This window comes from Dermacentor silvarum, chromosome 1 (assembly GCF_013339745.2).
Source record: "Dermacentor silvarum isolate Dsil-2018 chromosome 1, BIME_Dsil_1.4, whole genome shotgun sequence".
Lineage (NCBI taxonomy): Eukaryota > Metazoa > Arthropoda > Arachnida > Ixodida > Ixodidae > Dermacentor > Dermacentor silvarum.
The window spans coordinates 74546544-74562925 of record NC_051154.1 but is presented as its reverse complement, the minus strand read 5'-3'; the positions used below and the strand labels follow the sequence as shown (position 1 = coordinate 74562925).

General features: G+C 47.5%; 1 protein-coding gene across 1 annotated transcript in view; it reads right to left on the bottom strand.

Annotated features, from left to right (window-relative positions):
- LOC119466250 (putative sodium-coupled neutral amino acid transporter 7) overlaps nucleotides 1–15518 on the bottom strand; it is a 75254-nt gene extending 59736 nt beyond the window's left edge. Inside the window, exon 1 of the mRNA XM_037726731.2 lies at nucleotides 15353–15518. The gene's annotated coding sequence lies outside the window, so the exon portion shown is untranslated. The remainder of the gene's footprint in view (nucleotides 1–15352) is intronic.
- Between the last annotated feature and the right edge of the window lie 864 nt (nucleotides 15519–16382).

The window sequence follows — 16382 nt, the reverse complement described above, 5'->3', positions numbered from 1 at the left end:
CTCCACTTCAAGTCAATGAAGGACAAGAGAGAGAGAGAGAGAGAGAGAGAGATAACAGAGGAAGGAAAGACAGGGAGGTTAACCAGGCTTAGTCCAATTAGCTACCCTACACGGGGGAGGGGAAGGGGGAGTGAAAGAAAAAGAGAAGACACGAGTCATGATCGTACGTTCACGTGCACTAAGCTATAGGTGCACCATGTCTGCTGTCGGGTACTCAAGTCTGTTGACTTCAGGTACTGAATGGCTTTCTGGGCTGGTGAGCTGTGAGGCCAGGCTCCCAAGATCTTCGTTTCTGTAAATGGTCTATCGTCCAGTCTACTCAAGGCACCTTGAAGAGTCTGGCGCTGTTTATCGAAGCGATAACAGTGGCAGAAAAAATGATCGATGGTCTCTTCACACTTGCACTTAGCGCACATAGGTGAGTGCGCCATTGAGTTTGAGTTTGAGTTTGAATTTATTGAACCACATGGCAGGTACGTACATAAAAGTACACATAGACGTGGTTGGGTGTGTTGGGAAAAAAGCTGCAATTCACAGCTTGACTGGCCCAATCACCCGGTAAACAAAACAAAATTACAAAATTACAGGCAGCGGAGAGCGACAACACAAAAGGAACACGCATGTGGCCTGTCACAGCAAAGCGTAAAATAAAACTCTGAAATACATAAAAAAAACATTCAAAAACAAAGGAATAGATAAATGAATGACACTAATTAGCCATCACAAAAAATGACCAAATATTCATGAATAGCACAATCAGCACATCCTACGCAACATATCAGTTTTAGACAAGATACGTAAACTTTCAATTGTTAACTTCCACTTGTTCAGTACACTCGGAAGACAGAAATGTAATGTTTGGGGTCCGTAATTAGTGCGAGGACATGGTACATACCAATTCTCTGTATGTCGAGTGACGCGACTGGCAGGATTTGGTTGCAAATCGGCCACAGTAAATAAGAGGGTACTTCCGCTGCGTATTTCTGATTTAAAGTGTTGACAAAAGCTGGTATTCGTAATCACTGTTTACTCTTAAAATTCTATACTTGAGAAATAATGAAGCGGTGTGTGCGTTATGTGATACACCATTCAATGCACCGTAGGGCCTTTTTTTTTGTAACACTACGAGATTATTTAATGATGCTTTAGAGCCTGTGACCTAAACCAGATGACAATAATATAAATGTGAAGAAAAAAGAGCGTTATATAATAATAGTCTTTGTTTTACAGGTAGTATATTTTGACACCGACGCAACACTCCTAAAACTCTGCAAAGTTTATGACTTATGTGTTCAGTATGGTAATTCCATGCCATATGTTCATGAAAGAGAACACCAAGAGTTTTAACTGTTTGGGAAAATTAAATTTTGTTATTATTAAGGGTTAGCTTGAGAGACGTTTCGTAAAATTTGGATTTCGCACGGAATAGTACAGCCTTGGTTTTAGAGCAATTAATGCGTAGTGAATTTGCCACAGTCCATGCATGTATTTATTTAGAACTTCATTAGCAACATAATGAGGTCATCAGCCATTTCACCAGAAAAAGAAATAGTCTGGTATCATCCGCATGGATTGCACAATCTACAGAGCTGTCAATTTGTACAATATCATTAATAAAAATATTAAATAACAGAGGTCCCAATATGCTGCCTTGGGGTACCCCGTTCCTAACTTTCAGAGAGGATGACAGCTCTCGGTTGATTGATACGCACTGTTGCCGATTTGACAAATAGCTTTTTATTAGAGTTAAAATTACACCGCGAATGCCATAACAATGGAGTTTTTCTATCATTGTAGCATGATTCATCCTGTCGAATGCCTTGGAGAAATCTAGGAATATTCCTAAGGTAAGTTTTTTTGCTTCCATATTTTTTAGAATCAATTCCTTTTGGTAAAGTAAGGCACTTTCGGTTGACAGGCCTGACTGAAAACCAAACTGCGACGACGTAATAACGTTATGTTGATTAAAAAATTAGACAATCGAATGAAAATGAGTTCACACCCCTTAGAAAAAAACTGGCAAAATCAAAATTGGTCTATAGTTACCTAAATTGCTTTTATCTCCGACTTTATATATAACCGTTACTTTAGCGGTTTTCATTCTCTGTGGAAACACTCCTGTGGTAAACGCGAGATTATAAATGTGTACTAAGCAAGCACCTATGAGATCTAAAATAAATATTATTGGTTATAATTTTAAGCCATCTATGTCCTCGCTCATCTTACTCCTTTTGAAATTTCGAGAAACACTGGTGACCTCTTGCACGTCTGTGGGATTAGCAAACAAAGAATCACTTAGCTAGAGCGGGAGGCAAATAAGCTAATGAATCGCAATTATGAGTACTGTCAACCAAAAAGGTAAAATACTCATTGAACTTGTTTGCTAGCACTGTACCCTTGCATGTTTCATTGTTGATTAACAGCTCACTAATATTGTTGGTCACGTGTTTAGTAGATATGATAGAATTTAGTTTATTCTATAATTGTTTGGAATCAGTGACACCATCAAACATCATGAAGTAGTAGTTACGTTTAGCTTGTTTTTATATTTTCGTGAGTTTATTCCTACATGCCTTAAAAGCTTTAAATTTATCTGGGTCTCGCTTCCTCAGAAACTCTCGATATAACCTTTTTTTTTTCTTTTATCATATTAAGTATTGCTGAAGAAATCCAAGGTTTCCGCGCTCGTGTTGGTCTCTTTGAAGCTTTGTAAGTAAAATGTTTCCTATACACAGAACATAGAATATCGATAAAGTAATCATAAGCGAGATCAGCTGAAGAACAAGATAAAACGCCATTCCAATATAGTGCGCTAATTTCCTCTCTGAAAGAAGATAGCGTTCGTAGATTTATTTGTTGAAAATACGCGACAGGAAGGATTTGACTCCTTTCATTAGTTCTGTTACCTAGGACTAGATATATTGGCAAATGATCGCTTATTGGGGCATCAAAGACGCCTGCCTGTATTGAACTATTTGTACTATTCGTAATGAACAGGTCTAGTAAAGTAGAACTGGTATTCGCCATACGCGTTGGTATGGTTATTACGTTTCTTAAGAAAAAGGCAGCGAGAGGGTCTGAAAATCTCGCCTGTTTAGGGGGGATCGCTCAACACATTTATGTTAAAGTGTCCTCCCACTACTACTGTGTAATTAAGCTCATTGACAACGGAAAACAGATTTTCCAGATATTGAATGAATGAATGAATCGATATTGCCATCAGGTGGCCTGTATATTACTACAAACATATAGTTCTGATACTTTAAGGTTAACGCCTCAATGTCCTCCGTACACCAGAGACAAAACTTCATCATACTCATACACAAATCCAGTCTTTACATGCGTGCATACACCACCGGGAATTCTTGATTTTCTATTTTGGTATACAACATTATATCCGTCAATACGAAACACGTCTGTATCATTACGGTACCAAGTTTCAGTCATCATAATAATGGAGAATAAGAAATTGAACTCATCAAGAAATAAGAGAAAGTTTTTTTTTTCTTTCGAGCGAGCTGATTGCATATTAATATGAAGAAATGTCAGCGGCTGCATGCGGTGGCCGCTTACATACGAGTTCAATTCAGAAGCACTGGAATGTATCGCCATTGTTCTCTACAAAAATACGATACTATACGATAGTTGTAGGAGTTGTGCTAGATAGATTTTATTAATAGGAAAGACAGCACAAAAGACAGCAGGAGTTAGTGAATGCTACTCCTACCCACAGCCGACACAGCAGTGTTGCGTCACGTCGTGAAATCTTTGCTGGTAATTTCAGTTTCAGTGATGGGTCGAGGATGTATAATCGACTTTTAGAGTTCTGCGGAGTATGCCAGTAACTCAACGTGATGGTACGCGCGAGATTTCGAAGCTCTCTTGTAGCGTCTACTCTCGATAAAGATATAAGGAGTATCGGTGCTCCAGCCTGGGCACGTCGGGCACCGTCATCGACGAGGTGATTACCAACGATTCCACAATGTCCGGCAGCCACTGAAAGATTATATCATGTCCTCGTTCGGAAAACGCAATGGCAAATTTCATTGATTTGGGACACAAGCTGGTTGCAATTTCTACGTCGTAAACCTCGCAAGCTTTGGAGGGCTGCTTTCGAATCACAAAGAATTGCCCATTTGCTAGGTGGTACTTTTATTGCGATGGCAAATATATGGACACTCTAAGCGGATTTCTGCCGTCGGCGTCGCCGTCGCTGTGAGGTTCCGTATTGAGTCCAACGGCGATGAAATCGTCGCCGCGCGCCGTATGCAGTATGTGCGAGTGAAATCGTGCGAGAGACACGCGCTTTCATGGGGAGCGAACGCACGGTGGAGAGCAAGTGCGACTTCTTCCGTCGCGCGAAAGGCCGCGGAGGGACGGGAGGGAGGGAGGGGAGGCGACGTTTCGCTGCGACACCAAATGCGTATTTATATAAAAACGTTGCGAGGCGAGAAGGTGGTAAAGACTCCCGACTCTGCTCGACGAGGGTCCCGTTCTGATCTCGTCGAAAACCTCCGAGCCGCCCCCAGAGGCACCGGCAACAGTCATCAACGCCGCGCGCGTTCGGTGCGAACGCGGGCAAAACGCCGACGGCTTCAACAACAGTTCTGCGCGTTGCTGGTGCTGCTGCATGTCCAAGTTTATAGAGCTGATAAAACTACTATCCTTACTCCGTATAGCTATCTACTAATTTGCTATCGCAATTGATGCTTCGCCTTTCGGGTGAAACTGCGACATTTTCTCAATGTATTCCACAGCAGCTCGAACAGCGGCCAGTTCGGAACCTGTAGATGTCGTGAGGTGTGAAGTCTTGAACTTGATGACGACCGATCGAGAGGGTATAACAATGGGGCCCGTCGAACTTACCGAGACCGAACCGTCCGTGTAAACATGGATTCGGTTAGCGTACGAACAATAAAAAAGTTACAATGTGATCTGCTTGAGAGCCGCGGTGGTCAGGCTAGCCTTCTTCGCAATTCCTGGAATAGCAATGTACACAGGAGCACTTTGCAAGCACCACAGAGGGGGTGGCGTTCTTGTTGCGGCCGAGTATCTCAACGACAAAGAGTGGTGGTTAGCCGCAACTGATCTGGAAAACGCTGCCTTAGGTCTTTTCTCCAGCAAGCGAGCGAGATGGTGACCAGGAACTCTTGATATATGGCGAAAATGCGTCCGGAGTGCGTCGACAGCTATATAAGTCCTTATTGGGTGGTCTCTCGCGGTGGCAATTGTTGTTACGGTTGAATTACATCGAGGTAGCCCCAGACATGTTCGAAGTAGGGATGGTCGATTAATTTTTGTTATTCGATTAACGATTAATCATTCATAATTTTAGCCTTTAATCGATTAATCTATTTCGATGCAGGGCTTTTCATTGATTAATCGATTAATCGAAATTTTTGCCGGGCACCTTAAAAAGGCTGAAACAGAGTTATCCACTACTCTAGGACCCTATTTTAATGTTTGAGAGGTGGAACCAAGGTAGAAATACAAGTGTATAAAGTTTAATCTTTCGTTTGTTAAAGACTAAATAGAGTTGGCACTAGCGGCCGTTGAAGATATAAGCATTATATGTTATAAAATGGCACTTAGAGCAGTATTAAACAAGATAAATTGCACTTGTGAATCCCTGTACAATACAGTTGAACAAGAAAGAATAAAAATGGCAGAAGTGAAAGGTGAAGTCCAACTAAAATATGCAAGGAATTGCAATTTGCACCGGGGAAACGAATATTACTGGAGTGAGGCGGAAGTCAACATGTCCGCTGCTGCATATCAGACGCTATCCAATTCGTTGTGCAACTATAGGGTTCTTTTCCTGGGCGTCGCCATATACAGCAAGCTACTGTGGCGACGCGTGGTTGAAAGTATTGTGGCTGCATCAGTGCAAAGAGTCAACGCACTTCGTCGCTTGGCAGGTGTACGTTGGGGAAACAATGCAATGTCCATGCTTACACTGAACACTGCACTGATAACAAGACGCATTCGCTATCAACTGCCGCTCATATCACCATCACCGAGTCAATTCGAGCGCTTGGAGGCAGTATATAGAAAGGGACTTTGCTTGGCGATGGGAGTTGCTCGGGCAGCTTCAAACAAGAAGGTCACTGATGAAGCAGTCTCTCCCACTCTGCCTTTTGGTATCTCAAGCCTTGTTCACGCAGCTATTAGGGCTGGGCGAGTCCCCCGAAGCATGGCGCTTCTTCTGTGGCTAAGAACAAGAACTCACTCTCATTTCCATGCGGCGCTGAACACTGCCGGATTTTTAGGATTGGAATGGCCTAAAAGGAGTCGCCTCGACCCGCCATCGTCTTTTTCGGACATTACCTGCAGCCTCAATGTACCCCGTCTACCGGCGAAACGCACCATGCCAACTGCCGAAGCTAAGTTCCTTGTACTGGACCACTTGAGCACAGCGTACCAAAGCCACCTACAAGCGTACACAGACGGGTAGGTGAGTGCACAAACAAATAGTTGCGCAGCAGCATTCTGCATACCCTCCCTTGATGTATCATGGTCTGGCCGCCTAGATCGCGTAGGTTCGTCTACAACAGTACAAATCACCGCAATTACCGTGGCCTTGCGAAAACTACGGCCCTATTCTGCACAAGGCGGTCGTGCTGACGGATTCAAAGTCAGCATTACAACGATTATATGTTGGCCAACCTCTAGATAATTTTACAAGGCAATCTTTAGCACTGACTCTAAAAGATCTAATGAGCATGGAATTTAACGTAATATTTTAATGGATCCCATCCCGCGTAGGAATTGAAGGAAACGAAAAAAACTGACGCTCTTGCACGCCTAGCACTGATATATGTTCCAAAAGGGAGAGCGCCACACATCTTTCAGAACTCTGAGGATGCAATCCGTTATCACTTTAGGGCGATCCACAAGACTACACACCAAGCATGTGTGATCCGTGGGCTTATTCACGAGGAAGCGAAGCTGTCGTACCGCATCAGAACCGACTCCGCGTACACCCCGGCTGGGTCATTCATGACGGGACGGTGCGCTTCCCCGCTCTGTGCTTTCTGTGGTGATATCGGCGACATTGAACATTTCATTTGGCTATGCACATAGTTCGACAGAAAAACAGGACAATTGAAGAGTCGTTTTCCCCGGAGAGCCCGCGGTAATCAGGAAGAGAGCGCAATGAGTGCTGATTCCTTCCTGTGAGACACGGGGCTCATCGACACCTGGTGACACACCCCTTATCTCAACTCATAGGAGGCTTGGGCAGAACAATTGCCGGCTGTGCATGCCAGGCTAGCGCGGCCTGCTGCAACACCACCACCACCATGCCCAAAACAATGGCTTTGGATATTAAACCACGTGATCTTTTCTACAGAGCGAAGTAATATCAATTGGCTGGGATGTTAGGGTGAAACCGACACCTTCTTTGAATGGCCACACAACCAGCATGCGAGAATAGACGCTCGGAAGCTACACATGTGCTGGAATTCATCGACACCTGGTGACACACCCCTTATCTCAACTCATAGGAGGCTCGGGCAGAACAATTGCCGGCTGTGCATGCCAGGCTAACGCGGCCTGCTGCAACACCACCACCACCACGCCCAAAACAATGGCTTTGGATATTAAACCACGTGATCTTTTCTACAGAGCGAAGTAATATCAATTGGCTGGGATGTTCGGGTAAAACCGACACCTTCTTTGAATGGTCACACAACCAGCATGCGAGAATAGACGCTCGGAAGCTACACATGTGCTGGAATTCATCGACAACTGGTGACACACCCCTTATCTCAACTCATAGGAGGCTCGGGCAGAACAATTGCGGGCTGTGTGTGCCAGGCTAACGCGGCCTGCTGCAACACCACCACCACCACGCCCAAAACAATGGTTTTGGATATTAAACCACGTGATCTTTTCTACAGAGCGAAGTAATATCAATTGGCTGGGATGTTCGGGTGAAACCGACACCTTCTTTGAATGGCCACACAACCAGCATGCGAGAATAGACGCTCGGAAGCTACACATGTGCTGGAATCGACATGAACTTCATCGCTATGTCAGATACGTGCTCCAAACCCGCACGCACGCCGTACCACGTCTTTAGTGGACTAGGAGTGACACGACGATCAACGACTGGGTTGCTATAGTATGCCGGGAATGGACCTTTTTCCAATTCAGCTATGCGCATGCGCGTACCCGCGCCCCAGCTGCATTCCACGCCGCGCCGCCATTATCGCAGGGCAGGTGTGCGAAGTAAGGGCGTGAGCCCTTGCATGATGCGCGGCAATTTCCTGAGCGTGAGAGGCTGAACAATAATTTTTATCGTGTTCTGGGCGAGAATATTGGTTAAAGGAAACAGTTAGCAGTTCGTGGGAAAGACTGCAAGCACTTTTGTCGATGAAAAGACTCCGTGAATTAACGCTCGAGCGATAGGCGCAGCGTTTGCGACGAATCTCGTGCCGGGCATTTGCTGTATTGTCGATTGCCCAAACCGGCGTGGAATGGTAAACGTATTTTACTGGAGTGGAGCGCACGGTCAAATAAAAAAAAATAACCCACGTTATCAGTGAGTTATCACGCGATTCTTGCCGAGTGAGACAAAAATTAAGCCTGCGTTCTGGTAACAGCATGACACTAGCGCTGTGATTATTGCACTCCTCGCCCTACGACTGACTGGGAAGTCACGGCGATGTTTTAATCTACGGGTATGTATACCGCACGGATATTATCATTGGCTTAAGAACGTGTTACCGCATGCAAGCGGAAATAGCTGTACGGTTACGTGGGGCCAAACGAAAAGAATCTCGCCGTAGAGCTGATCAGAATACATCGTGCGAGGCCAAAGCGACACACTCGCGGTGCCGCATTATACAAAACTAGCGAGGCTTGCTTTTTGCAGGCAAATGAAGCTTTACGCGCCTGACAAAACAACGTGTTGCGTCCACTTACCTTCCTTACGGCATTTCAAGCCTGCGGCTTCGGGCGGCGAGGTGGCGTGTGCGGTGTGGGTGAAGAGAGGGGAAGCATTCGGCTCGGCACCACTCGGTACTCGGAAAAACAGTCGACGGTCGCTCTACCACAGCCGCACAGTCACTGCTCGTGCTGCACCATTCTACTACGATTTCAACATTTTTCGCGCAACTCCTGTCAAACTCTCGAAAACGATTAATCGGACATGTCTAATCGATTAAGTCGATTAAATGAAAGTGGACATTGATGAAGAATTATCGATTTGCGGGATACGTTTAATCAATTAGTCGATTAACCGTACATCGATATTACCAACCCTAGTTCGAAGGGCTTGGCCTTGAATGCTCTGTAGGACACGGATGTTAGTTTTGTTAGCACTGGACAGCACTGATGTGCTATATCGCAAGTATCCTAGGAAGAGCGTCCTGTTGAAGCATAGATGCCACGGATGTGCCCCACGTTTTACCGGCAAGTATGAGATGTGGGGCCTCCGTGAAAAGTCTGTCGATAATAACGCCTATAGGAATTGGTGAGACTTTGCGTATGAAATGGTTTGGTTGTCTATAGAAACGGGGTACCAGGTCATGGGCATGTGGGTCAAAGGCTTACTGTGCTAGTTGGGTGTGAGAATGGCGTGTATTAACCACATAATTTATTGGCGGACCCACAGCGTCTGAAACGACAGAATTCCAGTGGGAGAACAGGAGCAGTGCGCCGCGCAGGGCGGAGTGGAGTGGCAGCGCAGTGAGAGCAGGGACACTCGACCCGCCACTGAAATGCGCCGTGTATCCGGAGAGCAGGTGGGAGGGGGACATGTTACGAGAAATGTACCATGTGACTAAAGCAATCGACGTCCCAGCATTCTCCGCGGGAGAGCGGTAAAACACGTGTGATCGTGTTGTCATCTGTCGGGAGTAACGCTGTCACCGTTTGTGGCCATGTACCCCATACTTTTGTGCAATGCCGACGCATCCCACAACGTTTCCGCCTGCGAATATTATCTGAAACTGCAATTTGAATCAGAACTTGGGCTCAAGCAGCTGTTACTGCTGTCCCCGTCGAGCGCCTCAAGCACTTCAGCAAGGCGAAGACGCTTTGCTGCCGTGGTCCCGACGAGAAGCAAGGCGGACTAGAAATGCCAGGATCTGTCGCTGAATCGCTGCGAAGCTCGCTCGTATCACCGACGACAAAATTGCCGGGGCCAAAACACCAACTATGCTTGGCTGCCGCCGTTGGCGCCGCGCGCGCCGGCTGAAGCAAAATAAAAAAGTTGCAGTGGCTTAGCTCAGCTATGCCAGGATATACGTAGCGTTAGCAAAGGTTCAGCTGATTATTCTTAGCTTTCCTGGTTGTCTCCTACGCTCAACCGCTAATTGCCAGGCAACTACTTCGGGATCCGATGAGTCAAGCTTCTTCGTTCTTCTGCGCTGTTGAGCAGCATTTGCGCTCTCCTTCTCCATGGCTATACCACACTGGCAAACGCCAGTCAGAAGCGCAGCGGCTCCAGCGCAGTGTCAGACGGCGACTGCACAGCGAGCGCGCGCCGGCGCCAGTGCGTCTACCACGGCTACGACGTCACTCCTCTGGAATGCGCAGACCGGTGGCGGTGAGTCGCGCGCGGCGGCGGCGGAGTGCGCGAGAGGTGCCGGCTCCGGTGGCTCCGGTGCGCAAGCCGTGTGACATCACTAATCCTTGCGCATGCGCAGCACGGCTCTTGATGTGCCGCGCGAAACGGGCTTGGCTAGGCCAGTGTAGCTAACGCTACAAAAGAAATGGGGATATGAAGATTTAAGTCACGTGACTTTCTCCGTACTCCGCTTTTCAGGCGAGAGCTCCCGGCTGCTCTCGGCGCAGCGAAACTGCTCTTGTTCTACCACTGGATGACGGTGCTCCCACTCCTGTTCGACCACTGAAACACGTCGCCTCTGGAACGAGCACTTTCAGCAACGAGCACGAGATCTATCTTCGGGATTGGCATACATTTTAATTCCGCAATATCTCCGGGATCGGCCGATGAAAGAGGCTAAGGAGCGCGACGTTAAATCGTTCCGTAGACGGTTCGTAATCATGGTGCAATGAAAATTTTTAAAAAGCATGCAGGAACTCCACTGGAGCTGTCTAAGTATTTGTAAGCATACCCCCTAATTTTAAGTTGACCCACCCCAATCTTCATTTGGCCCACCCATAAATTTAAATTGGCCAACCCGTAAATTTCAGTTGGTCCATCCATAAATTTTCAATTTGCCCACACCAAATTTTAGTTCGCCCACCCCAAATTTCAGTTGGGCCACCCCTGCCTTTCAAGTTGGTCCAGCCTCGAATTTCAAGTCGGCCCACCGCCAAATTTCAGTAGGACCCCACCGGCAAAATTTAAGTTGGCCCACCGGGAAATTTAAGTTGGCTCACTCCTACTATAGGCTTCCCCATGCATTTTCTATGGAGCCGGCCCTATGCATCCCCATGGGTATGCATATCTGATCATATGGGTGTTCTCTGTGATCATTTTTTTTCAATTGTTCCTTATCGCTTATAAATTCTACCAATCATCTACATTTACACTACTATAACGAATAAACGTCTTCGCAAATTACGCATTTTTGTGCAGATAAAAGGCATTACACTTCTTGCGCGACGGACAGATTTTTTATGGGGTACTCGCCAAAGAATTCAAACGTATAGCTTCACTGGCTTTACTCAACAATAAAACAATAACAAAACATAGACGTTTCGCCACCTATGCGGGTGGCATCGTCAGTACAATTGGCCAACCCGTCATTGGTCATTTTGTGTACTGACGATGCCACCCGCATAGGTGGCGAAACGTCTATGTTTTGTTATTGTTTTATTGTTGAGTAAAGCCAGTGAAGCTATACGTTTGAATATGAATTCCCCTGGCTTCTGGAACATTTTTTCCTCGCCAAAGAATGTTCTTGCATTAAAAAAAATGTTTCAGAACCTGCATACTGTCATTGCTACAAACTATATTGGCGAATCAGAAGAGGCAACAAGGCATTCTTGTTGCTTTCGACCTGTTCGCCTTTAAAGTTGTACTGATAGCACGTGGCCTACTTCCAACAAATGTACAGCTGGCGAGCATACACCTGCGCGCGTGCATTAGCAAGCTCCTGCAGCTGCACGCGGAATAAACCTAACCCACAGCGCTTTCGACTCAACAAGTGAACTACGAGTGAGAAAAACACAAAAAAGAAAGCAGGTGGTAGGAGGCGCACGTGGTATTTGGCAGAACGATGCTCTCTCCGTTAGCCCCGTGTGACCACCTCCCCTTGGCTATACGCCTCTGCACATGACCAGCGTCGGCGCTATAGGCATGCGCAGGGTTTTTCATTAGAATAGTCAAATAATACCGCAAACAAAAGGCAAAAGCAACCGTCTAAGGCGCTCATGGGCCACGAAGTCCTTTCGAGTCCAAAGTACGCGTTTCTTTCTTTCTTCTTTTTTTTATCGCCACGGTATATAGTTGTGCATTGTAGAAATGGACGCACCGACGCCGCAAAGCGTCGGGAAGCAAATACGCATTGAAACGCGTTCCGCGTGGTTGCCGCTTCAGTGGTCTTTTCCCGGAATGAACCGTTAACAACTACACGTCCTTTCGGTTCCCGACGAATCCGTCGCCGGGTTATCATTCCGCCCCTTTCGCCCGGCTTAGCTCGTTCGTCACTGTTGGCGTCGCTCCTACGCCTATCCCGTCCGTTGGCGCAATAAATTCCCGCATTGTTACTCACTGATTAAGGCTCCTTTCCCATGCTCGCCACTACACACCTCCGCCAGCTTGCACGCCAAGTTATCTTCGTCGTTAATACTTTGCGGATGCCGCCAGAGCTGAATTCTTTCTCTCTTGTTTTTTTTTCTGTTTTTTACGTGTCCTTTCGCTCTTCTTGTCACCTATTTATACCTGATAAAAAAAATCAGAGGTTTTACGCTCCAGAACCACGATCTGATTATATATGAAGCACGTCAGGGGTCCGGATTAATTTTGACCAACCAAGGCTCTTTAACGTGCACCCAAAGCACGGTACACAAACGTTTTCACATTCCTCCCCCATCGGAGTGCGGCCACCGGGGCCGGGAAACCGCGACCTTGAGCTGAGCCGCGCTTACTCCCGCGGCTGGTCTTAATCGTGATCATTACGTTCATCTTCTTCTTTCGGGGGTTTTACGGGCCAAAACCAGTTCTGATTATGAGGCACGCCATAGTGGAGGGCTCCGGATTAATTTTGACCACCTGGGGTTCTTTAACGTTCACTACAACGCAAGCACACGGGCGTTTTTGCATTTCGCCTCCATCGAAATGCGGCCGCCGCGGCCGGGATTCGATCCCGCGATCTCGTGCTCAGCAGCGCAACGCCTTAGCTGACTGGGCCTCCGCAGCGGGTATGATCATTACCTGCGACACCTCAAGTGTAAAGCTATTATGTTCTGGGCAGTACATCATCAGCAGGGACACAGTTATGCTAACATAGCGTGTATTTCGGCGAGTTGGTTATTGGCCTTCAATATTACCGTTCGTTTAAGATGAGGCAGAAACGAATTAGACACACATAAAAGAGTTCTTTGTGCGCGTTCATTTAAATCTGCATACAAGGACGCAGCTTCAAGCTCTTTACTGCGAACGTTGGGTATTTATCGATAGAGTGCGTACGCCCGCGAGCAAAAGTATATAGACCACGGGAGCGCGTGCCAAACTGCTGTCGAGACTATAGTGACTATAGGGCTCGAGCGACGGTGCGCATGCGCGTCCCATCATTTGTGCCGGCATGTCGTTACCCTTCTTAACGAGGTATACGCTGCTCATCGACTACACTTTCTACGGGCAGCCGCCTGTGCCGCTTCCTGTGCTTGGTCACATCTGCGCCGCAGTTTTGCTGAGTGACTGCGGTGAAGCTGGCTTGCGCGTCCGTCGCACATCTGGCTTTCTCTATGCATCTGGTTTCATCGGTTATCGATCGTCTGGCCTACTGCCTACTCTATACTGCCTTTTGACGACTCTAGCAGAATGCCTTGCTTCTTACTGCGCCTTATATTATTATAAGCGCCTCCAATATTAGTTGCCATACTGCGCCTTATATTATTAGAAGCGCCTCCAATATTAGTTGCCACCTATTCAAACGCGGTTTTCGAGTCGGTGTCTTTTGTCGCGCAAAAGGATTACAGCAATTTATCGACAGCTTATTCTATATATGGACGTAGCAGCACGTCGGCACCAAATATCGCAGTAAGGCATTCTGGCCGAGTCATCAAAAGGCGCAGTATAGGCAGTAGGACTAGGCAGTGAACGCCGCGCAATAACCGAGGAAATTGCAATGCACGGCGGACGCGCGAGCCAGCTCTGCCGCACCCACTCTGTGAAACGGTGGCGCAAATATGACGGACCAAAGGAAGCGGCACAGGCAGCTGTCCGTTGAATACTTAGTCGGCAAGCAGCCTACGTCGTCACGCAAAGCAACATGACACGCAGTCAGATATGACGGGGTACGCATGCGCCCAGGCGCTCGAGCGCCACTCTCGACAGCAGGCCTGAAAGCGGCGCATAGATGCAGTTTGGCATAAAGTCCCTATAGTTTGGCACGCGCTCCCGTGGTCTGTATACTTTTGCTCACAGGTGTACGTCGTGCCTGCAGATCTAACGTATAGTCACTGAATTTAATTGAATTCTGGGGTTTTACGAGCCAAAGCCACGATTTGATTATGAGGCACGCCATAGTGAGGGGCTCCAGATTAATTTTGACCACTCCGGGATCGTGCAACGTCACTGTCAGCCAGCGTGGTGGTGTAGTGGCTTGGCGTTGCGCTGCTAAGCCCGAGGGCGCGGGGTCAAATGCAGGCCGCGGCGGCTGCACTTCAATGGCGGCTAAATGCAAAAACGGCCGTGTGCCGTACATTGGGTACACGTTAAAGAACCCCGGATGGTCAAAATCAATCGGGAGCCCCCCGCTACGGCGTGTACGTCTCATAATCAGATCCTGGTTTCGGTTTGTGAATATCCCATAATTTAATTTAAATGTTAACGTAGTCACTGTCAAATGGAAAGTTAGGGCAGACGTTGCAGAACGGCATAAGTCGGTCGCATCAAACCAACAGCTATATATACAAGCTGCCGCAGAGTAGCGCATGCCTTGACCCCGCTTGATGCTAGCGAGTTCTTTCGATGCCATCCTAGACGAATTATTAGCAATAAACCGCACCGAGAACACCTGTCTGCACTTCGATCAAGAGGTTTTCAGCCTCGCGTTTCGAGGCGCTCGAACGAAGCGCGTCGAAGCGCGAAGCCGCCTGCCGCCAAATCTATTAAAACGCGTCCAGAAGGAAGAATCAAGTCGTAAGAGACGGGCACGCATGCAAAGCGCGATGGTGTTGCGCAAAAGAAGCGCGGGTGGTGACTCACCCGGTTGCAGATGCCGGTGTCGTGGCCGTCCGCTGGGCGTGCAGTATGCGCCTCTGTTTCGCGAAGATAGTCGCCGCCTATCTCGGGGCCACTATCGCTAACCCACATTGAAGCGCGTTCATATTCGCTGCACCGTTCGGCTCTGAGCGACACAATCTGAAGATTGCACGGGAGACCGGAGAGCAGGGCAGCGGGCATTGTTTGGCGGCGCTGACGCCCGGCTGCGTCGCCTTTTGTCTCAGGAGGCACCGGCCAAAGGTTTTCGGGTCAGGTGTGCGCGTTTATTACGTCACGCACGCTGAGGTGTGGAGTCCCACCACGGCACATCTGCGCGGAACCGTAGGCCGCCTATACGCAGTACCGCATCCTCGCCATGGGCCTTGCGCGCGACTGAGACCCAGTGTAGTCCGTGTACATGCTCTTCTTATCGCACATTTGCCAACATCTTAGGAAGGAGACCATGCACTGCCGCGTAATTGCCGACACGCATTTGTCAACGGGCTGTGGGGAATCTGCCATGCACTGCTCTCTCTTACTCTTTCTTGTGGCCTCGTAGAGATACAAAGTGCACATGGCATGTATAAGCACACATGATTACGGACCCACTGCGTGTCACAAATGTTTCATCCACTCCCACAGTATACCTGTAGTCCGCTACATGCAGTATCGATATCCTTGATGTCGAACAGCACGTGTGGCTAAAGGCAGAAACACTGTATGCGTTAATGCATTTGTATAGCGAACAAAAATCGTTTTACACACACGTGAAGGCGAAGTATAGAGAGACGGGGAAGGACTTGCTCGTGCGTGTTGATGTAGGTTCTCTTACTTCATAGTGGTCCATTGCTATCGCGCTAAGGTTTGCGGTTAGTAGAAGCATGATCTTACTAATCTGGTCGTATACATGTCTGCCCCCTACTTGAAACCAAACGTCGCTCAAAATTATTTTTTAGTCCCTCCACAGAGCGGGCAGTTCGGGATGGAGTACACTTTAACGAGAATTTCGAGTCTATGCGCCTTATTCACACTT